The sequence below is a fragment of the Hordeum vulgare genome, chromosome 3H, assembly GCF_904849725.1.
Source record: "Hordeum vulgare subsp. vulgare chromosome 3H, MorexV3_pseudomolecules_assembly, whole genome shotgun sequence".
In the NCBI taxonomy this organism is placed as follows: domain Eukaryota; kingdom Viridiplantae; phylum Streptophyta; class Magnoliopsida; order Poales; family Poaceae; genus Hordeum; species Hordeum vulgare.
The window spans coordinates 291103835-291130451 of NC_058520.1; the positions used below are offsets into that span (position 1 = coordinate 291103835).

A 26617-nucleotide genomic window follows, 5' to 3' on the forward strand; every position below is an offset into this window, starting at 1 on the left:
AACACATCGCGTAGAACCTTTTAATGAGTTTAAGTCTTCTCTGCAAAAACATAAATAAAGCAACCGTGAGTACAAAGGTATTCAGCAAGTCTTACATCAGAACTATCTACATATGCATCATGTTTCAATGAATGGATTATGGGGTTCGATTGCAGCAAGCCATCTTTGACTCTTGGCTAACCTGTACTACGACTAGAAGTTCTTTCTTTGAGGTGGGATAACGCACATGAGTCCACATATTCACCAATTCAATACACCACCATGGATCCACTCTCGTCTCTCTACGAGAAGGCCTTCCATAGAATTCACACTTATCTTGCATGTTTTAGAGTATCCATTTAAATTGTCTATGTACCACGTAATGTTTCCAAGTAGTCCATATCCGAGGACGCGGCTATTCGAACAGATTGAATCATCCTGCAGGGGTATACTTCTTCACACATGCTCTCACCACTTAGCACCATATGCACGTCATGCATCTCGGCAACCTTCAAGCGGAAGCACTGGCGTGGGTGTCGTCCACGACCATTAACCACACAAGACTTGCTGAAGTTGAAGTTAGTTTGAATTAGGATCCAAATATCACTTCAAGCCGGGTATCTTTCCAAGTACCCTTATAATTGAATCGACCTGATGCTCATAACAAATTGTTCGAACGTGCATGGGGTTAGTATTTTGAGGTACTGATTTGCATTGACCAATGTTTGGTCATAACAATTGAAGTGGAATTCAAATAAGTATCAAATTCCATCTCCAAACTAATTATGAAATTTATCCTATTCACCATTTTGCCTATTTGGTGATGTTAAATTTTTCAAACATGCATGAAAATGCCATAATCAGATTCCTTGGATTTTTCTGATACTTTTTCATATATAAATTATTTTCATCCGAGTTATATTTTAGTTTCTATGATTTTTACAAGTTTTAGCAATTTCCTGGATTTATTTTATAATAGGAAATCAAATACTGTGTCAGCACTGCATCAGCATTGCGTCAGCAGTCAACTACGCCTGGGCCAGGTCAAACCTGACCAGTGGGGTCCACTGGTCAGTGACCCAGGTGCTAATCCCGCGCTGACCTGCACTAAGTGGGGTTTGACCCACGTGTGGGGCCCTGTGTCAGTGGCTCTGGGGGGGGGGGTTAGTGCTGGCTAATGGCTGGCCACGTCAGGGCTACCGGAGCCTGGCCGGCGGTGACCATGGGCGCGGCGGAGGCTCGCCGGAGATGCTCTAAAACGGCCTATGGGGCTCGGTTAGATGCGTTGAAGGCACTGGGGTGAAGCCCAGGCTCGACCGCATCGTGCAGGGGCCTCGAAGGGGGGGCTAGGTCGCCGGTGTAGCCCCGGCGACGAGCCGCGGCGGCTACCGAAGCTCGGCCATGGCGAGGCTAGTGCTAGGAGGCACGGGTGGAACAGATTGGGACGGCTACGGCTTCAGGAGAGCTCACTGAGCACGCCGGGGTGCTCGGCAGTGGCTCTCGGGGTTGCTAACCACGACGACACCATGGCCAGCGGCAGGGGCTTCGGCTCCGGCAGCTAGCATGGTGGGAGGAAGGGGAGATCGACAAGGGGAGGGGGAATGCGTCCGGCGGCTCACAGGGATTCGATTGGAGCAGACGGCGAGCTCGGGGACACTTTGGTTGGCGCGAATCGACGAGGAAGGTCCGGCGGCCGGAGGTGAAGGGGACGACGGCGATGGCGATGCTCCGTGGCTCGGTTACTCGGGGAGGTTGACGGCGAGGAGCTTCTCGACGAGGCGGAGCTAATGGGCCGGTCAGGAAGGTGAGGGGAAGCCTGAGGCTACGGCTGCGACTGACGGCGACAACGGCCTCGCTAGAATCCATGGGGGAGGGAGAAGCAGAGAGATAGGGGAGAGAGTGGAGAGGGGGATGAGCTCGGGGGTCTAGGTGGTGGCCGCAGACGGATATGGATGCATGGGTGGCCGCCAGCGCGAAGCAGGAGCTGGCTCGCCCAGCGCCGTGCCTCGTCTCGCCTCTGCCTTCTGGCAGAGGTAGAAGATGACTGGCAGAGGCCAGTGGGCTGGGCCATCTCCTTCCTGGGCCAGGTAACAGGTAAGGTTTTCTATTCTCTTCTCTTTATTCTTTTCTGTTTTCTGTTTGCTAACATTTGTGTTGAATTGAAAATAAATCCAAATCATTTTCAAAATCCTTATAATATTTTTATGTGGCATAAATATAAATGTCCAATACCACATAATAGTTTCAGCATTTATAAATCTATATTTTATATATAGAAAATATAATTCCATTTAAAATAGTTGTTTGATTAATTCAAAAAAAACCAATATAAAAAGTTTCTGTGATCCAAAATATTGGTTGACATTTTTATTTCAGTCCAATATTTTATTGGAAAATCAGGGACATTTCCTTGAATCAATTTTAAAGCAATATTTATGTTGCTTGTTTGACAAAAATTTAAATGATGAGGCTTGATCACTCCTCATTTCATTTCCAAAAGAAAATAAAATAGGAATGCATGCATGAGATGCAATGACAAACAATTCTAGGTCTGGGGCTGTGACAATATTTAACTGGCTTTGCCATATTGTTCATGACATTCTGGCTGTAATCATCTTCTCCATGAAAATTTATTGTGCATGCAGGGCCTCTCACCCAAATTTCAGGGGTTGATGTACCCCAACTGAGCATACTACATGGTAAAGATTGCACAATCGAATATGTGGGTTAGTTCATCGATATAATCATTTTGCATGTGGGCCAACATGATTTATTTTGTTTTAAATCTGGCTTCTCTATCGTATGTTCAGGTATACAACCTTCAAACGGATCCAATCAACCTGAAAATACGCTGGCTAATGATACGAGAACTGCTCAACCGGCTTCGCATGGTACTCAAAACACTAATAACCTGAAATAGGATTTGCGACATTCTTATGCTCTAATGATCTTGTGATTTTCCACCAAGCGAGGACCAGAATGATGATCCATATGGAAATTTTGAGCCCATTGTTGAACATACAAGTTTACATGGTAAAACACATATTTTCGTTCACATATAAAGGTCGTCATACATAAGTTAGATGTAGTTCTGTCTAACCAATATATTGCCTGCTAGACTGCTTGGATCCATTGCATACTAGAGAACCTGCATACCATGAGCCTGATGAAGAAGCTAGAATTTACATGGATCAAGGTGTGTCCATTGTGTATTTCCTAATTTAGCACCCTGAAATGCAAATTTTATTAGTGTTTATTGATGATTTAATACTTGTATCTTCTGTGCTAGATGTTGCTTTTGAATCATTCCAAGATGGACACCATACTACACAAGCAGTACCTGTAGCATGTACTGATGAATTCATATACTGAAACCTACCTACAAAGCACCATGTCCTAAGAAAGGTTGCGGACTGTCGCCACTGTGGGGCATTGCAGTTTCCATTAGAGGGGCCAACATTTTGTTGCAGAAAAGGAAAAGTCGGATTATTTACTCCAGATGTGCGAGAAGAATTGAAACGGTAGTTCACAAGTCAAGATGATGAGGACGCTAAATATTTCAGAGAGCATATACGATATTTCAACTCGCACTTCTCATTCACAAGTCTAGGAGTCACCCTTGATCATCGAGTAATCACTGCGGCATGAACTGGCATATATACATTCCACGCATGTGGTGGGTTGGACCATGCTCTTGACGATCTGATGCCGGCTGATAATGGACCTCGGTATTTGCAACTCTACATTTATGATACAGATCAAAACTTGCTTGTGAGGGCTAATAGGTCTCCAAATTTTAATATAGACCTCATACGAAAGATTCTGAGAATACTAGAGCGTAACCCTTATGCACAAGCTTTCAAAAGCCTTGGGTCTGTTCCAAATCTAGATGAGTACAAAATCTCACTAAACATGGATATCAAGTTGGATCAGTGAAGGTACGATGCCCCTACGACCTCCGAAGTGGCAGCCATATGGGTTGAAGAGAGTGACCCACAAAATTGCTTTGACAGGAGTGTTGTCGTGCATGCGAAAAAAGGAAATCAGCCACTATATATTAGAGCATACTATGGGTGCTACGACCCATTGTCATATCCACTATTCTTCCCACATGGAGAGACTGGTTGGAATCGTTGCATGCCATATATTCCACCCCCAGATGACACAACCCAAAATTCCGTGCATATGTCTGCAACCCAAGGGACCCAAGCCTCTGATTTACATATAGGTATGATGCTCACTATTAATTTATATAAATACCTACTTTTAGCGAATGATGAATAAACCTTATGTTTTCATGCATATGTCTATCAGACAAAGACTTGATTAGAGAAAGAGAACAAGATGGGAATGGTGCATCGCGTGAGGCGGATAATCCTGTGCCACATGTAAACCAAGCCCCTGATTTATATACAGGTATGGTGTTCACTATCAATTTATATACCTATTATTTCTGAATGATGGGTGATCACTTGTGTTTTCATCAAAATCTATCAGAGGGGAAATTGAATAGGAAAAGAGAACGAGATGGGAATTTTACACTGCATGAAGCCACAGCTGATGATTTACCTTCAGGTATCAATCATCATTGCTAAATATTCAATTTGTATGTCGTGGACCATTATGAGTGTTGTCGATCATTATAGGTACAACCACCATACTGATATTTATGTTCTTAATCTTATAGATGACAATGAGGATAACCTAGATGAGGATTTTGTTGACAATGAAGTGAATGGAACACAATCTAGGAAATTTGTTAGTGCAAGGGAGTACTACTGCTTCAAGCTGCAAGTCAGGAGGAAGCTTTTTAACATCGTCTTGTTCGGGGGGGGGGGGGGGGCGCCTTTTCCAACAATGGCTGTTGACATGTATATTAAGATTGAGACTATGCGGCTTGACTGGTACTCAAAGTCGGAAAATCAGAAGGTCATCCGCGCCGACCTCTACCAGGTAACGTGCTTGTGTTTATTGTAATACATAATAATACAACAATGTTGTGGATGTTCCATGCTTTGAGTATAACCTGGTATGCTATTATAGGGTCTTGTTGACACCATCGTTGCCGGTGAGTCACGCGGTGATCGAATTGGCAGAAGAATCGTGCTTCCACTTACATTTCCTGGTGGTGATCGTGACATGCAGCGGAGGTTCTTGGATGCTATGGCAATAGTGCGGCGATGGGGTAAACCGGATTATTTTATCACGATGACTTGCAATCCATATTGGGAGGAGATAACCGAGGAACTGTTGCGTGGACAACTGCCGCAAGACCGTCCAGACCTGGTGGCAAGAGTATACAATGCTAAATAGCGAGATATGATGGACTTACTAACTAAGGGTAAGCATTTCGGAGAAGTCGCAGCCTATGTACATGTCACCGAGTTTCAGAAGCGAAGTCTCCCGCATGAGCATATACTTCTCATCATGAAAGCAAAAAGCAAGTTAGCGACACCAGATGACTATGATCGGGTGATATGTGCACAGATACCTGACAAACATAAACACTCCATTCTACATGATCTGGCTGTCAAACACATGCTGCACGGACCATGTGGTGAGTTGAAAAAAAGTTGCCCCTGCATGATTGATGGACAATGTCGGTTTCATTACCCCCGAGATTTTTGCGATGCCACACAACAAGGGAAAGACTCATATCCCATCTACATGAGGAGGGACGATGGGCATCGAATTAGGATCCGAGGAGCAGATTTGGACAATAGGTGGGTGGTCCCTTACAACCCTTCTCTTCTTATGCAATACAACTGCCACATTAATGTAGAAGCATGCTCCAGCATCAAGGCAGTCAAGTACTTGTTCAAGTACATCTACAAAGGGCATGATCGTACATCCTTTGCATTCGAGGAGGATATCATCAATGATGGTGGAATCATCAATGAAATCCGACAATATAGGGATGCACGCTATGTATCTCCTCCAGAGGCTATATACATGATTTTTGGTTTTAAACTGTTTGGTGTCAGTCCATCTGTGCTACAACTCCAGCTTCATTTGCCAAATATGCATACAGTTGCATTTTAAGCTTGTGAAAATGAGGAAGATGTTGTAGCACGACCGTCTTCTTCCTAGTTCATGCTTACAGAATACTTTGAGATGAACCGGAAGTTTCCAGCACCACGGAAATTATTGTACAGAGAGTTTCCAGAACATTATAGATGGATACCTAAAAAAAGTGTCAGAATAGAAAAACTAAGAGATTACAGATTGGAAGACTTGTGTATGCACACCCTGCTGAAGGAGAGAGGTACTACTTGTGTGTGCTCCTAAGTCATGTCCGAGGTGCCACTTCATTCGATGTTGTAAAAACTGTAAATGGCAAGCCATGCAGTTCCTTCAGGGAGGCATGTGAGCACTTAGGCCTCATTGAGCACGACATGACTCTCGATGATTTCATGACGGAGGTAGCCACATTTGAGATGCCTTCTGCTCTGAGACGGTTATCTGCGACTACACGTGTTTTGTGAGGCAATAGAAATCCGACAGATATGGGACAAACATCTGGCATCGATGTCTGAGGATTACCGCCGTAATCAATCCAATGAGGCAACACTTGAGCAGATGGTCCTCAGAGATATTAGGGATTTTTTTGCAATCCATGGGAAAGGATATTGCAAGCTATGGACTTCCGGATTTGGTTGACACTCATGGTTCTTATGACGGTGAGTACAGAGAGGTAACAAAGGAGAGGCAAATCAGCATGGACAAAGAACACCTAGATTTATTTAGCAGTTTGAACAGTGAGCAACTTGCTGGTTACAAAGACATGATGGATCATGTGATGAAACAAAAAAGCCAGATATTCTTCGTTGACGGTCCAGGAGGCACTGGCAAGACATACTTATACAAGGCATTGCTTGCGAAGGTGCGTTCGATGGGCCAGATAGCGATCGCAACTCCTACATGAGGGATAGCAGCGTCGATAATGTCCGGAGGATGGACTGCGCACTCCATGTTCAAAATTCCAATCAAGCTCACCGAGAACGGCATGTGTAGTTTCACAAACTAGAGTGGTACAACGGAGTTGCTTAAACAGGCGTCATTGATTATTTGGAACGAGGTTGCTATGACAAAACGTCAAGCAGTTGAGACGCTTGATAGATCGCTTCAGGATATAATGGGATGTCCCTTGCCATTTGTGGGAAAGGTTGTAGTCTTTGGTGGGGATTTCAGGCAGGTCCTTCTTGTTGTGACACGTGGGACAAGAGCACACATCACGGATGCTACACTTCTAAGATCCTATCTGTGGGAGAAGATCCACAAGATACGCCTCATGCGCAATATGCAGGCACACGCTGATCCTTGGTTCTCCAAATACCTCCTAAGGATCAACAATGGTACAAAAGAGACAATTGGCGACGACTATGTGCGTCTCCATGACGACATTGTGATTGGCTATACCTGTTGGAATTATGCCCTAGAGGCAAGAATAAATATAGTTATTATTATAATTCATGTATCAAGATAATCGTTTATTATCCATGCTATAATTGTATTGAATGAAGACTCACTTACATGTGTGGATACATAGACAAAACACCGTCCCTAGCAAGCCTCTAGTTGGCTAGCCAGTTGATCAAAGATAGTTAGTGTCTTCTAATTATGAACAAGGTGTTGTTGATTGATAACTGGATCACGTCATTAGGAGAATCACGTGATGGACTAGACCCAAACTAATAGATGTAGCATGTTGATCGTGTCATTTTGTTGCTACTGTTTTCTGCGTGTCAAGTATTTATTCCTATGACCATGAGATCATATAACTCACTGACACCGGAGGAATGCTTTGTGTGTATCAAACGTCGCAACGTAACTGGGTGACTATAAAGATGCTCTACAGGTATCTCCGAAGGTGTTAGTTGAGTTAGTATGGATCAAGACTGGGATTTGTCACTCTGTGTGAACGGAGAGGTATCTCGGGGCCCACTCGGTAATACAACATCACACACAAGCCTTGCCAGCAATGTAACTTAGTGTAAGTTGCGGGATCTTGTATTACGGAACGAGTAAAGAGACTTACCAGTAAACGAGATTGAAATAGGTATACGGATACTGACGATCGAATCTCGGGCAAGTAACATACCGAAGGACAAAGGAAATGACATACGGGATTATATGAATCCTTGGCACTGAGGTTCAAACGATAAGATCTTCGTAGAATATGTAGGATCCAATATGGGCATCCAGGTCCCGCTATTGGATATTGACCGAGGAGTCTCTCGGGCCATGTCTACATAGTTCTCGAACCCGCAGGGTCCGCACACTTAAGGTTCGACGTTGTTTTATGCGTATTAGAGTTATATGGTTGGTTACCGAATGTTGTTCGGAGTCCCGGATGAGATCACGGACGTCACGAGGGTTTCCGGAATGGTCCGGAAACGAAGATTGATATATAGGATGACCTCATTTGATTACCGGAAGGTTTTCGGAGTTACCGGGAATGTACCGGGACTGACGAATGGGTTCCGGGAGTTCGCCGGGGGGGGGCAACCCACCCCGGGGAAGCCCATAAGCCTTGAGGGTGGCACACCAGCCCTTAGTGGGCTGGTGGGACAGCCCAAAAGGCTCTATGCGCCAAGGAGAAGAAAATCAAGAGAGAAAGAAAAAAAAGGAGGAGGTGGGAAGGATGGGGGACTCCCTCCCACCAAACCTAGTCCAACTGGTTTGGGGGGGGGAGAGTCCTCCCCCTTGGACTCGGCCGACCCCCTTGGGGCTCCTTGAGCCCCAAGGCAAGGTCCCCTCCCTCCCACCTATATATACGGAGGTTTTAGGGCTGATTTGAGACGACTTTTCCACGGCAGCCCGACCACATACCTCCACAGTTTTTCCTCTAGATCGCGTATCTGCGGAGCTCGGGCGGAGCCCTGCTGAGACAAGGTCATCACCAACCTCCGGAGCGCCATCACGCTGCCGGAGAACTCTTCTACCTCTCCGTCTCTCTTGCTAGATCAAGAAGGCCGAGATCATCGTCGAGCTGTACGTGTGCTGAACGCGGAGGTGCCGTCCGTTTGGTACTAGATCGTGGGACTGATCGCGGGATTGTCCGCGGGGCGGATCGAGGGACGTGAGGACGTTCCACTACATCAACCGCGTTCTCTAACGCTTTTGTTGTACGGTCTACAAGGGTACGTAGATTACTCATCCCCTCTCGTAGATGGACATCACCATGATAGGTCTTCGTGCGCGTAGGAAAATTTTTGTTTCCCATGCGACGTTCCCCAACAATACCGAGGATGAGAAAGCTATCAACAAGCTCAACGAAGATGTCTTCCCATCGTTGCATGCCAATGCTAAATCGAGAGAGTACATGAGCACACGTGCTATTCTTTCGACCAAGAACGATCATGTCGATGACCGGAATGACAAGATGATCTCCAGCTTTCCACGCGAAGAAAAGTTATACCATAGTTTCGACTCAATCGAGGATGACTTGCAGAATAATTACACGATTGATTTTCTAAACTCGATCACACTAAATGGCTTGCGCCTGCATGTATTGATACTAAAGGTCAACTGTCCGGTCATTCTGCTACGGAACCTTGACCCACATAATGGCCTATGCAATGGAACACAACTTATGATTAGAGCCTTTCAGGATAATGCAATCGACACAGAGATTGTTGGTGGTCAGCATGCTGGAAAGAGGGTGTTCATACCTAGGATACCTATGTCACCCTCGGAGGACACCCCACTTCCTTTCAAATTAAAAGAAAACAGTTCCCGATCTGCCTCAGTTTTGCAATGACAATTAACAAGGCGCAGGGACAAATGATCCCGAACGTTGGTATTTACCTTCCCGAGCCAGTATTCTCACATGGTCAGCTATATGTTGCATTGTCAAGGGGGGTGTCGAGAGAGATGACACGGATTTTGGCCAAGCCTAACAAGGAGGTTGATAAATCTAGGAAAAGCACCAAGAACATTGTCTATAGAGATGTTTTGGGAGATGAGGGAGGTGCGTTATTCCATTATTTATTTGCACATATGAATATGTCATTGTATCTGTAACTCCTCCTGCATTTAACACTAATTGTTTTTCATTTGCAGGCTTAACGAATGTGAAGAATAAGCGAATGAGGGGGTAACGCAAGAGTATCTTCTTCCATCCAGCAAAAGGTAAGAGCTTTGCTCTGCTTCTGCATGTGATCCCCCTCTGATATATATGTTACACCTTCTTTGTGTTGTTTGTTTTTTTAGATAATATGAGCTAAATGTATGCTACTGTGTTCATGTGCTGATGTTTTGAACTGTACAGTTTGATGATTTGTTGGCAAAAATTGTTGACACCATGGACACCCAGTTGAACTCCCAGTTGAATACCTTCAACATCTCATACTTTTTCCCCAGTATGCGTGTCTTCTCAATTGGAATCATGTAATTAAATATACGGAGGTGTGGTGTACTATTTCTGCTGCTGGTGCAACATGCCATTCTGTATTAAATGGAAACAGTATTTGTGGGACTAATACCTTTGTGGACTGTGCGCTCTTCTTTTTATCCGCTTCATCTTTGTCGGACTGTGTGCTCTTCTTTTTTTGGACTGTGTGCTCTTCTTTTTTCCACAGTATGCGTGTCTTCTCAATTGGAATCATGTAATTAAATATACCGAGGTGTGGTGTACTATTTCTGCTGCTGGTGCAACATGCTATTCTGTACTAAGTGGAAACAATATTTCTATGCAATGACCATTTTGTACTACCAAGCCTCTGAAATATCATGCCGATGCAACTTATATTATAGAACCCCATTTGTCTATAATTGCTGGATTAATGTGGACTGGCGTGCAAAATGGGCAATTTTATATATGGTGATTGTTGGAATTATGCCCTAGAGGCAATAATAAATATAGTTATTATTATAATTCCTGTATCAAGATAATCGTTTATTATCCATGCTATAATTGTATTGAATGAAGACTTATATACATGTGTGGATACATAGACAAAACACTGTCCCTAGCAAGCCTCTAGTTGGCTAGCCAATTGATCAAAGATAGTCAGGGTCTTCTGATTATATACAAGGTGTTGTTGCTTGATAATTGGATCACGTCATTAGGAGAATCACGTGATGGACTAGACCCAAACTAATAGACGTAGCATGTTGATCGTGTCATTTTGTTGCTACTGTTTTCTGCGTGTCAAGTATTTGTTCCTATGACCATGAGATCATATAACTCACTGACACCGGAGGAATGCTTTGTGTGTATCAAACGTCGCAACGTAACTGGGTGACTATAAAGATGCTCTACAGGTATCTCCGAAGGTGTTCGTTGAGTTAGTATGGATCGAGACTGGGATTTGTCACTCCGTGTAACGGAGAGGTATCTTGGGGCCCACTCGGTAATACAACATCACACACAAGCCTTGCAAGCAATGTAACTTAGTGTAAGTTGCGGGATCTTGTATTACGGAACGAGTAAAGAGACTTGCCGGTAAACGAGATTGAAATAGGTATGCGGATACTGACGATCGAATCTCGAGGAAGAAACATACCGAAGGACAAAGGGAATGACATACGGGATTATATGAATCCTTGGCACTGAGGTTCAAACGATAAGATCTTCATAGAATGTGTGGGATCCAATATGGGCATCCAGGTCCCGCTATTGGATATTGACCGAGGAGTCACTCGGGTCATGTCTACATAGTTCTCGAACCCGCAGGGTCTGCACACTTAAGGTTCGACGTTGTTTTATGCGTATTTGAGTTATATGGTTGGTTACCGAATGTTGTTCTGAGTCCCGGATGAGATCACGGACGTCACGAGGGTTTCCGGAATGGTTCGGAAATGAAGATTGATATATAGGATGACCTCATTTGATTACCGGAAGGTTTCGGAGTTACCGGGAATGTACCGGGAATGACGAATGGGTTCCGGGTGTTCACCGGTGGGGGGGGGCAACCCACCCCGGGGAAGCCCATAGGCCTTGGGGGTGGCACACTAGCCCTTGGTGGGCTGGTGGGACAGCCCAAGAAGGCCCTATGCTCCTAGAAAGAAAATCAAAGAGAAAATCAAAAAAAGGGAGGTGGGAAAGGAGAGAAGGACTCCACTTTCCAATCCTAGTTGGACTAGGATTGGAGGAGGACTCCTCCTCCCTTGGTGGCGCAGCCCTTGGGGCTCCTTGAGCCTCAAGGCAAGCCTCCCCTCCCTCCTCCTATATATATGGAGCAATTAGGGCTGATTTGAGACAACTTTTCCAAGGCAGCCCGACCACATAACTCCACGGTTTTACCTCTAGACCGCGTTTCTGCGGAGCTCGGGTGGAGCCCTGCCGAGATTAGATCACCACCAACCTCCGGAGCGCCGTCACGCTGCCGGAGAACTCATCTACCTCTCCGTCTCTCTTGCTGGATCAAGAAGGCCGAGATCATTGTCGAGTTGTACGTGTGCTATACGCGGAGGTGCTGTCCGTTCGGCACTAGAGCGTGGGACGGATCGCGGGACAGTTCGTGGGATGGTTCGCGGGGCGGACCGAGGGACGTGAGGACGTTCCACTACATCAACCGCGTTCACTAACGCTTCTGCTGTGCGATCTACAAGGGTATGTAGATCGGAAATCCCCTCTCGTAGATGAACATCATCATGATAGGTCTTCGTGCGCGTAGGAATTTTTTTTGTTTCCCATGCGACGTTCCCCAACAGTGGCATCATGAGCTAGGTTCATGCGTAGATGTAATATCGAGTAGAACACAAAAGTTTTTGTGGGCGGTGATGTGCGTCTTGCTGCCCTCCTTATCTTTTCTTGATTCCGCGGTATTGTTGGATTGAAGCGGCTTGGACCGACATTACTCGTACGCTTACGAGAGACTGGTTTCATCGCTACGAGTAACTCCGTGGCTCAAAGATGATTGGCAAGTGTCGGTTTCTCCAACTTTAGTAGAATCGGATTTGACCGAGGAGGTCCTTGGATAAGGTTAAATAGCAATTCATATATCTCCGTTGTGGTGTTTGCGTAAGTAAGATGCGATCCTACTAGATACCCATGGTCACCACGTAAAACATGCAACAACAAATTAGAGGACGTCTAACTTGTTTTTGCAGGGTATGCTTGTGATGTGATATGGCCAATGATGTGATGTGATATATTGGATGTATGAGATGATCATGTTGTAATAGATAATATCGACTTGCACGTCGATGGTACGGCAACCGACATGAGCCATAGGGTTGTCTTTAAACTAACGTTTGTGCTTGCAGATGCGTTTACTATTTTGCTAGGATGTAGCTTCAGTAGTAATAGCATGAGTAGCACGACAACCCCGATGGCGACACGTTTATGGAGATCATGGTGTGGCGCCGGTGACAAGAAGATCGTGCCGGTGCTTTCGTGATGGAGATCAAGGAGCACGTGATGATGGCCATATCATGTCACTTATGAATTGCATGTGATGTTAATCCTTTTGTGCACCTTATTTTTCTTAGAACGACGGTAGCATTATGAGGTGATCTCTCACTAAAATTTCAAGACGAAATTATGTTCTCCCCGACTGTGCACCGTTGCTACAGTTCGTTGTTTCGAGACACCACGTGATGATCGGGTGTGATGGACTCAACGTTCACATACAACGGGTGCAAAACAGTTGCACACGCGGAACACTCGGGTTAAGCTTGACGAGCCTAGCATGTGCAGACATGGCCTCGGAACACATGAGACCGAAAGGTCGATCATGAATCATATAGTTGATATGATTAGCATAGGGATGCTTACCACTGAAACTATACTCAACTCACGTGATGATCAGACTTGAGCTAGTGTAAGTGGGTCATGAACCACTCAAATGACTAGAGAGATGTACTTTTTGAGTGGGAGTTTAGCAAGTAATTTGATTAAGTTAAACTCTAATTATCTTGAACATAGTCTAAGTCCACTTTGAATATATTTGTGTTGTAGATCATGGCTCACGCGACAGTCACCCTGAATTTTAATACGTTCCAAGAGAAAGCTAAGTTGAAAGATGATGGAAGCAACTTTGTAGACTTGGCTCGTAATCTTAAGTTGATCCTACAAGCTGGCAAGAAGGATTATGTCCTTGATGCTGCGCTAGGAGATGAACCACCCGCTACGGCTGACCAAGATGTTAAGAACGCTTGGTTAACACGTAAGGAGGACTACTCAGTAGTTCAATGTGCAGTCTTGTATGGCTTAGAGCCGGGACTTCAACGTCGCTTTGAGCATCATGGAGCATATGAGATGTTCCACGAGTTGAAGTTTATCTTTCAGAAGAACGCCCGGATCGAGTGGTATGAGACCTCCGATAAATTCTATGCTTGCAAGATGGAGGAGAATTCGTCTGTCAGTGAACATGTGCTCAAAATGTCTAGGTACTCAAACCGTCTAGCTGAGCTGGGGATTGAACTCCCGCAAGAGGCTATCACTGACAGAATTCTTCAATCACTGCCGCCAAGCTATAAGGGCTTTGTGTTGAACTACAACATGCAAGGGATGAACAAGTCACCCGGCGAGTTGTTTGCGATGCTGAAAGTCGCAGAGTCTGAACTCCGTAAAGAGCATCAAGTGTTGATGGTGAATAAGACCACTAGTTTCAAGAGAAACGGCAAAGGCAAGAAGGGTAATTCAAAGAAGAGCGGCAAGCCTGTTGCCAATCCAACGAAGAAACCCAAAGCTGGACCTAAGCCTGAAACAGAGTGCTACTATTGCAAGGGTATGGGTCACTGGAAGCGCAACTGCCCCAAGTATCTGGCTGATAAGAAGGCGGCCAAAGAAAAATCAGGTATATTTGATATACATGTTATTGATGTGTACTTAACCGGCTCTCGTAGTAGTGCCTGGGTATTCGATACCGGTTCTGTTGCTCATATTTGCAACTCGAAACAGGAACTGCGGAATAGGCGAAGGCTGGCGAAGATGAAGTGACGATGCGCGTAGGAAATGGTCCCAAGGTTGATGCAATCGCCGTCGGCACAGTTTCACTTCAGTTACCATAAGGATTAGTTATGAACTTGAATAATTGTTATTTAGTGCCTGCGTTGAGCATGAACATTATATCTGGATCTTGTTTATTGTGAGACGGTTACTCTTTTAAGTCAGAGAATAATGGTTGTTCTATTTCTATGAGTAACATCTTTTATGGTCATGCACCCAATGTGAGAGGATTGTTCATATTGATTCTTGATAGTGATGATACACATATACATAACATTGAGACCAAAAGAGTTAGAGTTAACAATGATAGCGCCATGTTTTTGTGGCACTGCCGCTTAGGTCATATTGGTGTAAAGCGCATGAAGAAACTCCATACCGATGGACTTTTGGAGTCACTTGACTTTGATTCAATTGACACGTGCGAACCATGCCTCATGGGCAAGATGACTCAAACTCCGTTCTCCGGAACAATGGAGCGTGCCAGTGACTTGTTGGAAATCATACATACCGATGTGTGCGGTCCGATGGGCGTCGAGGCACGCGGCGGATATCGTTATTTTCTCACCTTCACTGATGATTTAAGTAGATATGGTTATGTCTAATTAATGAAGCACAAGTCTGAAACATATTCAAGAAATTTTAGAGTGAAGTTGAAAATCATCATAACAAGAAGATCAAGTTCCTACTGTCTGATCGTGGGGGTGAATATCTGAGTTTCGAGTTCGGTGCTAACTTAAGACAATGTGGAATTGTTTCACAGTTGAGACCGCCTGGAACACCACAGCGTAATGGTGTGTCCGAACGTCGTAATCGTACTTTATGAGAGATGGTACGATCTATGATGTCTCTTACCGATTTGCCGTTATTGTTTTGGGGTTATGCATTAGACACAACTGCATTCATTTTAAATAGGGCACCATCAAAATCCGTTGAGACGACACCATACGAACTGTGGTATGGCAAAAGGCCAAAGTTGTCGTTTCTTAAAGTTTGGGGATGTGATGCTTATGTCAAAAAGCTTCAGCCTGAAAAGCTGGAACCCAAAGCGGAAAAGTGCATCTTCATAGGTTACCCAAAAGAGACAGTTGGGTACACATTCTATCTCAAATCTGAGGGCAAAGTGTTTGTTGCTAAAAACGGAGCTTTTCTCGAGAAGGAGTTTCTCTCGAGAGAATTGAGTGGGAGGAAGATTGAACTTGATGAGGTTGTCGAACCTCTCGTCCCTCTGGATGGTGGCGCAGGTCAAGGGGGAACCCCTGTCATTGCGATGCCGGTTGAGGAGGAAGTTAATGATGATGATCATGAAACTCCGGTTCAAGTTCCTATCGAACCACGCAGGTCGACGAGACCACGTGCTGCTCCAGAGTGGTACGATAATCCTGTTTTGTCAATCATGTTGTTAGACAACAATGAACCTGCAAATTATGAAGAAGCAATGGTAGGCCCAGATTCCAACAAATGGCTGGAGGCCATGAAGTCCGAGATAGGATCCATGTATGAGAACAAAGTGTGGACTTTGGAAGTACTACCCGAGGGCCGCAAGGCTATTCAGAACAAATGGATCTTTAAGAAGAAGACGGACGCTGACGGCAATGTGACCGTTTATTAAGCTCGACTTGTGGCAAAGGGTTTTTCACAAGTTCAAGGAGTTGACTACGATGAGACATTCTCACCCGTAGCGATGCTTAAGTCCGTCAGAATCATGTTAGCAATAGCTGCATTTTCCGATTATGAAATCTGGCAGATGGATGTCAAAACGGCGTTCCTTAACGGTTTCCTTAAGGAAGAGTTATATATGATGCAACCCAAAGGTTTTGTCGATCCTAAAAATGCTAACAAGGTGTGCAAGCTCCAGCGATCCATTTATGGACTGGTGCAAGCACCTCGGAGTTGGAACAAACACTTTGATGAGGTGATCAAAGCATTTGGGTTTATATAAGTGGTTGGAGAATCTTGTATTTACAAGAAAGTGAGTGGGAGCTCTGTGGCGTTTCTAATATTATATGGGGATGACATATTGCTGATTGGAAACAACGTAGAGTTTTTGGAGAGCATAAAGGATTACTTCAATAAAAGTTTCTCTATGGACCTAGGAGAAGCTGCTTACATTCTAGGCATTAAGATCTACAGGGATAGATGAAAATGCCTGATAGGACTTTCACAAAGCTCATACCTTGATAAAGTTTTGAAGAGGTTCAAAATGGAACAGTCCAAGAAAGGGTTCTTGCCGGTTTTACAAGGTACGAGATTGAGTAAGACTCAGTGCCCAGCAACTGATAAAGATAGAGAGCATATGAGCACTGTCCCCTATGCTTCAGCCATAGGATCTATCATGTATGCAATGCTGTGCACTAGACCGGACGTTAGCCTGGCCATAAGTATGGCAGGCAGGTTCCAGAGTAATCCAGGAGTGGATCACTGGACGGTGGTCAAGAATATCCTGAAGTACCTGAAAAGGACTAAGGAGATGTTTCTCGTGTATGGAGGTGACGAAGAGATCGCCGTAAAGGGTTACGTCGATGCAAGCTTTGACACAGATCCGGACGACTCTAAGTCGCAGACCGGATACGTATTTATTCTTAATGGGGGTGCGGTAAGCTGGTGCAGTTCCAAGAAAAGCGTCGTAGCAGATTCTACATGTGAAGCGGAGTACATGGCTGCCTCGGAGGCGGCTAAGGAGGGTGTGTGGATGAAGCAGTTCATGACGGATCTTGGAGTGCTGCCAAGCGCAGTGAATCCAATAACCTTGTTCTGTGACAACACGGGTGCCATTGCCTTAGCAAAGGAACCACGGTTTCACAAGAAGACCAGACACATCAAACGACGCTTCAACCTCATCCGCGACTACATCGAAGGGGAGGACGTAAATATATGCAAAGTGCACACGGATCTGAATGTAGGAGACCCGCTGACTAAACCTCTTCCACGGGCAAAGCATGATCAACACCAGAACTGTATGGGTGTTAGATTTATTACAATGTAATTCGCATGATGATGTGAGGGCTAGATTATTGACTCTAGTGCAACTGGGAGACTGTTGGTATTATGCCCTAGAGGCAATAATAAATATAGTTATTATTATAATTCTTGTATCAAGATTATTGTTTATTATCCATGCTATAATTGTATTGAATGAAGACTTATATACATGTGTGGATACATAGACAAAACACTGTCCCTAGCAAGCCTCTAGTTGGCTAGCCAGTTGATCAAAGATAGTCAGTGTCTTCTGATTATATACAAGGTGTTGTTGCTTGATAACTGGATCACGTCATTAGGAGAATCACGTGATGGACTAGACCCAAACTAATAGACGTAGCATGTTGATCGTGTCATTTTGTTGCTACTGTTTTCTGCGTGTCAAGTATTTGTTCCTATGACCATGAGATCATATAACTCACTGACACCGGAGAAATGCTTTGTGTGTATCAAACGTCGCAACGTAACTGGGTGACTATAAAGATGCTCAACAGGTATCTCCGAAGGTGTTCGTTGAGTTAGTATGGATCGAGACTGGGATTTGTCACTCCGTGTAACAGAGAGGTATCTTGGGGCCCACTCGGTAATACAACATCACACACAAGCCTGGCAAGCAATGTAACTTAGTATAAGTTGCGGGATCTTGTATTACGGAACGAGTAAAGAGACTTGCCGGTAAACGAGATTGAAATAGGTTTGCGGATACTGACGATCGAATCTCGGGCAAGTAACATACCGAAGGACAAAGGGAATGACATACGGGGTTATATGAATCCCGGGGTTATATGAATCCTTGGCACTGAGGTTCAAACGATAAGTTCTTCGTAGAATATGTGGGATCCAATATGGGCATCCAGGTCCCGCTATTGGATATTGACAGAGGAGTCACTCGGGTCATGTCTACATAGTTCTCGAACCCGCAGGGTCTGCACACTTAAGGTTCGATGTTGTTTTATGCGTATTTGAGTTATATGGTTGGTTACCGAATGTTGTTCGGAGTCCCGGATGAGATCACAGACGTCACGAGGGTTTCCGGAATGGTCCGGAAACAAAGATTGATATATATGATCACCTCATTTGATTACCGGAAGGTTTTCGGAGTTACCGGGAATGTACCGGGAATGACGAATGGGTTCTGAGTGTTCACTGGGGGGGGGGGGCAACCCACCCCGAGGAAGCCCATAGGCCTTGGGGGTGGCGCACCAGCCCTTGGTGGGCTGGTGGGACAGCCCAAGAAGGCCCTATGCGCCATAGATAGAAAATCAAAGAGAAAAGAAAAAAAAGGGAGGTGGGAAAGGAGAGAAGAACTCCACTTTCCAATCCTAGTTGGACTAGGATTGGAGGAGGACTCCTCCTCCCTTGGTGGCGCAGCCCTTGGGGCTCCTTGAGCCTCAAGGCAAGCCTCCCCTCCCTCCTCCTATATATATATGGAGCAATTAGGGCTGATTTGAGACAACTTTTCCAAGGCAGCCTGACCACATAACTCCACGGTTTTACCTCTAGATCGCATTTCTGCGGAGCTCGGGCGGAGCCCTGCCGAGGTTAGATCACCGCCAACCTCCGGAGCGCCGTCGCGCTGCCGGAGAACTCATCTACCTCTCCGTCTCTCTTGCTGGATCAAGAAGGCCGAGATCATCATCGAGCTGTACGTGTGCTAAACGCGGAGGTGCCGTCCGTTCGGCACTAGATCGTGGGACGAATCGCGGGACAGTTCGTGGGACGGTTCGCGGGGCGGATCGAGGGACGTGAGGACGTTCCACTACATCAACCGTGTTCACTAACGCTTCTGCTATGCGATCTACAAGGGTACGTAGATCGGAAATCCCCTCTCGTAGATGAACATCACCATGATAGGTCTTCGTGCGCGTAGGAATTTTTTTTGTTTCCCATGCGACGTTCCCCTACAGTGATATGCAACCTTATTGAATCTTTTTTTGAAGCAATTTTTGCTATGCAGGTGAAATTGCATACACAAACTGAAACACATTCAGAAAGACCGGTGTGCACTGAGACTGAGACTGATAACCATGACCGGTGTGCACTGACCCAGCTCATGGGAAAAGATATTAGAAAAGGGGTCTCATTAGGTGGGCTTCCATTGGTTGTTGAAATCATACCTGGCCGATCTGATGGGGCTGCCTGCTGCTTCAAAACTAAGCCTGATGGTTTCCATTTTGCTCGAACAACCGTAAGCACTTCCGTGCCCCCTCCTATCTAGCACGACCACTAATGGTCCATTAACTAACTGGAAATACAAAATAATACAAGAATTATATTTCTATACAGAGAAAGATATTTTTTTGTATATAAAAAGGTATAACATGAAGCACATAAAAAAATCAAAGAAACGATCTGATGAGCCGAACCCAATATATCCGTATTAAAATGTATTACGAAAATAACTCCATCAATTCTATATGTGTGGGGTATAAAAAACCAAAAAAACATGGGGCCTGAGATAAATCAAAGGAAAGCGTGGGGCCTGAGATAAATCAAAGGAAAGCATGGAGCCTGAGTTAACCACCAGGATTCCCTTCCTCCTCACGGTATGTAAATCCTTCCCGTGATTTCCTCCTTATATATTGCCTACAAGGAACGATCTCTCGATCAGGAGACCAAAAAAGCAATCTGTTTTGCACCGTAGGGTTTCCTTCCACCTCTCCTTCATCTTCTCTCGCAAACACGTGCACGCCTATCTCCGCCGCACAGCCGCGCATACACAACCGTCCGGTTCTTTCGTGTCACCAAAGGAACAAAGAGAGTAGCAGATCGGCACAACAATTTTTTTTATCTCAGTTGACTCGAATTGTCACCTGAAGCGGATATTTATAGCGAGTCCATCTTTTAACCAATGATTCATTCAAATTTTGTCTCGAGCCATGTCCGCATCTAATCTAGCATCTTTTAACCCAAAATATGCAGATTGAAGGCATGATAACGAAAGACGAGGATGTGAACCCCGAGTCATCAAAGATAATAGAACAACAAGCCATCATGGATGATACAGAAAACATGCAGATTGATGAGGTCATTATTATATTTTCACATGTCATTATTATTGTTATTCTGGCGGGACAAAACAATATGTAATTTGTACTATGATATCAAATATACAACTCTTTACTCACCTTGAGAATATTCTCTCTTTTATATGTAATGGATAATATTATATTATTGTGTGTTTCAGTTACTAAGCAAGGAAGAATCAAGTGGAATAGACGACAAAGATGATGTAGAGAAAAAGAATAGCATGCAGGCCACTGATTGCAAAGTGACACATGCATGCTTTCTTTTCAACTATCCCAAATAGTTCTAATCTAATTATATTATATCCTGCATAGGGATTACTCTTTGTAATGTTGCTCTCAGGAATTAGCCTTGAAGGGAACAAGTGAACAAATGCAGCCTACTCAAGATAATGAATTAGCACAAACGTTCGACACCGAAGGGGCAGAAACTATAGGGGACAAGCTGGCAGATTCAAATGTACGAGCCGACAAAGATGAAGCGGATAAAAAGAAGAGCACACCGTCCACTCATTCTGAGGTGGCAAAGTCATCTTTTTTTTTCAACTATGTCCTAAATAGTTCTAATGCTAATGTTATTATATCCTGGATACGATTATTCTCTGTAATGTTGCTCTCAGGAATTAACCTTCAAGGAAACAAGTGAACAAATGCAGAAAGCTCAGGACGAGGAATTAGCACACACACGGGGCACCGAAGGGGCAGAAACTATAGGGGATAAGCTGGCAGATTGAAATGGAATAGCCGGCAAAGATGAATTGGAGGAAAATAAAAGCACGCAGTCCACTGATTCTGAACTCTCCAAAGTGACAGAGGCATCTTTTCAATTCCAACTATGTCCCAAATAGTTATAATTCTAATTCTATTATATCTTTCATACAGATGATTCTTTGTAATGTTGCTCTCAGGAATTAAGAGACAACGAAACAAATAAACAAATGGAGGCATGTGGGGATGAATTAGAACAAACATCCGACATGGAAGGGTCAGAAATTATAGGGGACAAGCTGCCAATGCCCGCGCAAACAGGGAAGCCTATCCGACTGCATAACAAACCTAAGAAGGCACAAGACTATGTGGTGCCTCCAGAAGGCATGGAGAAATCTTTCTATGCCCTGATTTTGCTACATTTGTTTTCTTCGTTATTAATAAATGTTATTACTTGCATCATGATAGATTACGCCTGCACCGGCGATGATTGGTCCGTGATTGAAAATATCATGTATGAACCAAATGATAAAATAAATTTAGTGAGCATTGATGACTCAAATCTCCAAAGAAGACACTTGGAACGTGTTTTAATCCCCGGAGAATTTCTTGGCGACGAAGTAAGTATATGTAGCTTTATGACGAGACAATGCTATTTGAACACGAGTTTCTGTTATCTCCTGTAACCAAGGTGTGCACTTCATATTGCATATCATAGACGCATACATACATTGCATAAGTGCTAAAGAGCATCTAAAGATGAGGACAGGTGGAAGTGTGTTCTTAGAGAATGCATGCATCTCTAAGCTGATAAAGAAATTTAAGTTTATACGGGATGACGCACCAAGATGGGTGTTAGATAGAGTTACAACTTATTTGGAACATGATATGGTGAGTCTCAGTTCCTTACATATTACTATGAATTCAATAATGGATGAATGTTTGTATAGATGGGACCTAAACTAACAAAAACTCTATTTACAGATATATGTTCCAGTAAACATTAAAGATCTTCATTGGTACCTAGCAGTTCTAAATACCGGTGTGCAACGTATCCAGGTGCTCGACTCGCTAGACCCAAGAATGAACCGCAAAGACCTCACCACTATGGTTAGTTATTAGTCCCACTACACCATCTTTTTATAAGACGATTTCTGTTATTCTTCGGTTGTGATGCTAATACGTTGTCATTTATTCATGCAACAACTCGAAGGACTGAAAAATGTATTCCAACATGCATCACTTCAAATGGAGCTAAAATTTGATAAGTGGAAAGACATAAACATTACATCATGGCCAAGGGAAGAATGTATTAAGAGCAGTCTGCAGACAGATGGATATACCTCTTTTGAATCAAACTTGTTGCTCCCATCCCCTTTCGGCACCTCCTTCTCCTTCAAGATATCTGAACCATTAATATTAAGACATATATTGTAAGAATGTGATCCTTTGTCGCCTGCCTCATGTTCTAGAATAACTACAGTTAGTAAAAGTGAGAATTCTATGTTTACATATATGAGGAATATCTTAAACTTTATTTCTAAACACAGCATGCAAAAAGACAGTTTTGGAGAATTGCCATTACCCGTGCAAATGGTCGCTCATCTTGCTTGAACTCATTCTCACAGCCAGGTAGAGTATGCATGGAGCTGCGCTATAATTTGTTGGAGCTCCAATTCCAACAGAACACGCAAGAACAAAAACAAATATCTGATAAGAAAAAAATCTTGCTATTGACCTAGACTTAAAAAATCTCTCTTTCTGGCAGATTGTGGGTTCAAATTCGATATAGAAAAATTCTATTATTCTGGCATCCAGCTCACAGATTGTGGGCTCAAATCACCTGCCCTTCAGTATATTCGATATAGCCTGTCTTTGTCTTAGGCATACTATCACAAGGGGTGTCCTAAGGCAGTCTTAGAATGCACAAACTTGAGAAACAATAGATTAATGGATAAGCTTCAAATAGCGTACAATCATGCCACCAAACTCAGCCATATAAATATGCAATTTTTTTAGAAAAGCAAGGCATTGTCAAGGTGAATAAAGGATTCTCGCATGCTTGGATAGTGTGTATTGAGGTAAATCATTATATGACAATGTGGAATTGTTAGTGGAAATCTGAAACATGTTGACATTTAGTGGAAGCCAAACAACTAGAAGGACCCACAAGCAGCAGCATAGCCAGCAATCCCACAATAGTAGCCCACCACACATGTCATGTAGGACATAAACGTAGGTTTGTTGTTCATGTAAAGGAAAAAAGGCATGGCTTGAGATTAATTACCGCATAAGGCTGTTGCTTGTGGGTCAATCCCTCTCGGTGCAGCAATTAACGACCTCAACCCCTCTCGGTGCGGCAGCTTCTGGCACCTAGGCTACTGCTTGTGGGTCAATCCCTCTCGGTGCAGCAACTAACGGCGGCTTGTGGGTCAATCCCTCTCGGTGCTGCTTGTGGGTCAATCCCTCTAGATGCAGCAACTTCTGGCACCTAGGCTGCTGCCTGCGGGTCAATCCCTCTCGGTACGACCTCTCTGTGGTACTAGCAGTGTCAGTCCCGTCACTACATAAGGATGACACATTGTTAAATTCAGAATTCCTTGGCTGCGCATAAGATAATCTAAAGCCCAATACGGGCATTCCTCTGTTCCAACTCGAAAACTCGGTATGCAAGGTCGTGTATACGATACCAGGATGGGATAGCAAGACTTCTCCTTCAGTAGCTGTTTGACGTCCTCTCGCGCCCCCCTCAGCTCAGCCACCGCGTCCCCCGCTGCCGACGAGCTAGCCTAACGCCGCCCGAGCTCCTTCGAGGAGGGAAGTCAGATAAGGGACCACCACGAAATCAGGAACCGCCGCGTAGATATAGCGCCTTGTTCATAATTCTTTTGTTCTTTTATTCATAACATTTTTTACTTGGTTTTCTTACTCCATTTTGTCAAATAATGATAAGGGTAGATATAGCGCCTTGTTTCAAAGAAAATGTTTATAGATATAGTGTCAATCTTTGTCTAAATTTTTTTCTTCATTGATAGGCCATTTGGTCATTTTTTATATTTAATGTTGCATGTCATATATAGGTCATATTGTGGTTTGTGGATGATAAATTTTATGGAGTGCTTTACATGAAATGATTTGTCTTAAACTCCTACGACAGGTAAATTTTATGTAATACTTCTTCTATGTTGTATCGTTACTTAACTCTTATTTCTACTTTAATAGGATCATATGGCAGAGTTTAGAACAAAACTAGTTGTCATTTTAGTGATCTCGGAATTTAATGAGGATAATATAAGAAATCGAGACATGGAAGATGACGAAAAAATATAGATCCCACGGATTGTATGATTTTGGATGGACCCCCTTAGAATCTCAAAACATCGAATACATCATTAGATACTGGGCTCATCTCGCAGTCATATATCCTTTCACCGTGTGTCAACCCAACAAACGATGACTTAATAGACGAATTGTGCGTGTTCATCAGTATGATTGATGATGACGCTTTACTAGAGTAAGCCTTGTTCTTTTAGTTCATTTTGTATTCTAATAAATTACTATGATGTCATTATAATTGACAAAAAAATTATTTTACAGGAGAGAATGGGTGAAAAGCTCTGATCCTTACCCTATGAGCTTAAAGTTGAGACAACTAGAAAACATATTAAAAAATGATGAATATATGGATATTGATTGCTTTAAAATGGCTGTGCGGATACTAGCACGCGACGAAGTCCAGCTTCTCAGAGACATTCCATCTCACTACATGGATCTAAACTTTTGTGTAAGTTACTATAATTGCGTATTACATATTTTTTTCTCATAGCACTATTGTTTTCTTATTTTTATTTTAGTCCATGTTCCACTATGCACGAGAACCAAGTCATCATGAAAATATGGACAGTGCTACGTTCAAACGATTGTTTCATAGCTGGCCTGGTAGCAATGAGTATCATATCTCAAAATGTGATATGGTAAGATTTTAATTTTTGTTTATAACAGTGGTTTATTTGGTTTTAATTAATATTTCATGTATTTATAAACATATGCATCATTGCAGATTTTATTGCCTTGGGATATTTTTGGGTTGTTTCTATTGTTTGTCTTGGATCAAGATAAAAAAGTTATCTCAATTTTCGATCAGATACCAATACCTACTTTGGGGGATGAATATACTTAAAACCGTGGTAAGTAACCTAAACCTTGCACTTCAAGTTGCAAACCCTGCATTCAAGGACGACATCTCTAAATGGGAATGTATAGTTCCGGTTGTTCCAACAAACTCACGCTGGTACGGATCTTTTTAATGCATCATAATATTAAATAATTCATTCATTCATCGCACATTATGTGTTCATTTCATACATGCAGTGCCTTGTCGGGGTATTTGGTTTTTAACTACACGCACTCATTGTGTGATTGAAAGTTATATTTTCCGATACCCCAGGTGAGTATTTACACCATGGTTATTTGTATACACATTGGACATACAAACTTGTTATAACAATGTTTTCTAATGCATATGTAGGATTTTTTTGAACTGAGGAAGCGATTTTTGATGCTTATGAAGAAAATGAATCTCAAAACAATATCCCATTCATTGAAGGAAGCATCATAGATCGCATCTATAAATGGACTTTGATTGCTTCAAAAGATGGACCATCAAGACGTGCTTAGTCCTAGTTTTTAAAATATATTTCTGTAACAATTATAATACAATTATTATGTGATCGTGAATTTTGTGCGGAGACATGTTTCTGGATCGTGTGTTATGCGCGTTCTCACATTGTTTTATATAAGACACCGATAAATGGCTCGGTAAAAAAACTCAAATATGTTTTACTATAGATTTTGGTACGTGTGTTGGATCACAAATATGTCACAATTTTGAAAATACAGTTTGAGTGACATGATAACATTTTGTACCCGTCCGAAAAAAAATCGGAAATTATTTTACTATGATACCATGTGAATCCATTTTGTTTGAGACGTGCATGCTTACTAGGGTTCTCAAGGGAGGGGG

At 43.3% G+C, this 26617-nt stretch overlaps 1 long non-coding RNA gene across 3 annotated transcripts; it reads right to left on the reverse strand.

Annotated features, from left to right (window-relative positions):
• Positions 1–24446, reverse strand: LOC123443672. 3 transcript variants are annotated; one of them, XR_006630768.1, is made up of 6 exons: positions 24285–24445; positions 23882–24157; positions 23180–23264; positions 22938–22999; positions 19978–20105; positions 1–40 (listed from the first exon to the last, which is right to left on the reverse strand). It is a non-coding gene; the product is annotated as an uncharacterized LOC123443672 (long non-coding RNA). The 3 variants fall into 3 exon arrangements; XR_006630767.1 differs by having other exon boundaries at positions 23180–23304; XR_006630769.1 differs by lacking the exon at positions 1–40 and adding an exon at positions 2969–3208 and having other exon boundaries at positions 23180–23304; positions 24285–24446.
• Between the last annotated feature and the right edge of the window lie 2171 nt (positions 24447–26617).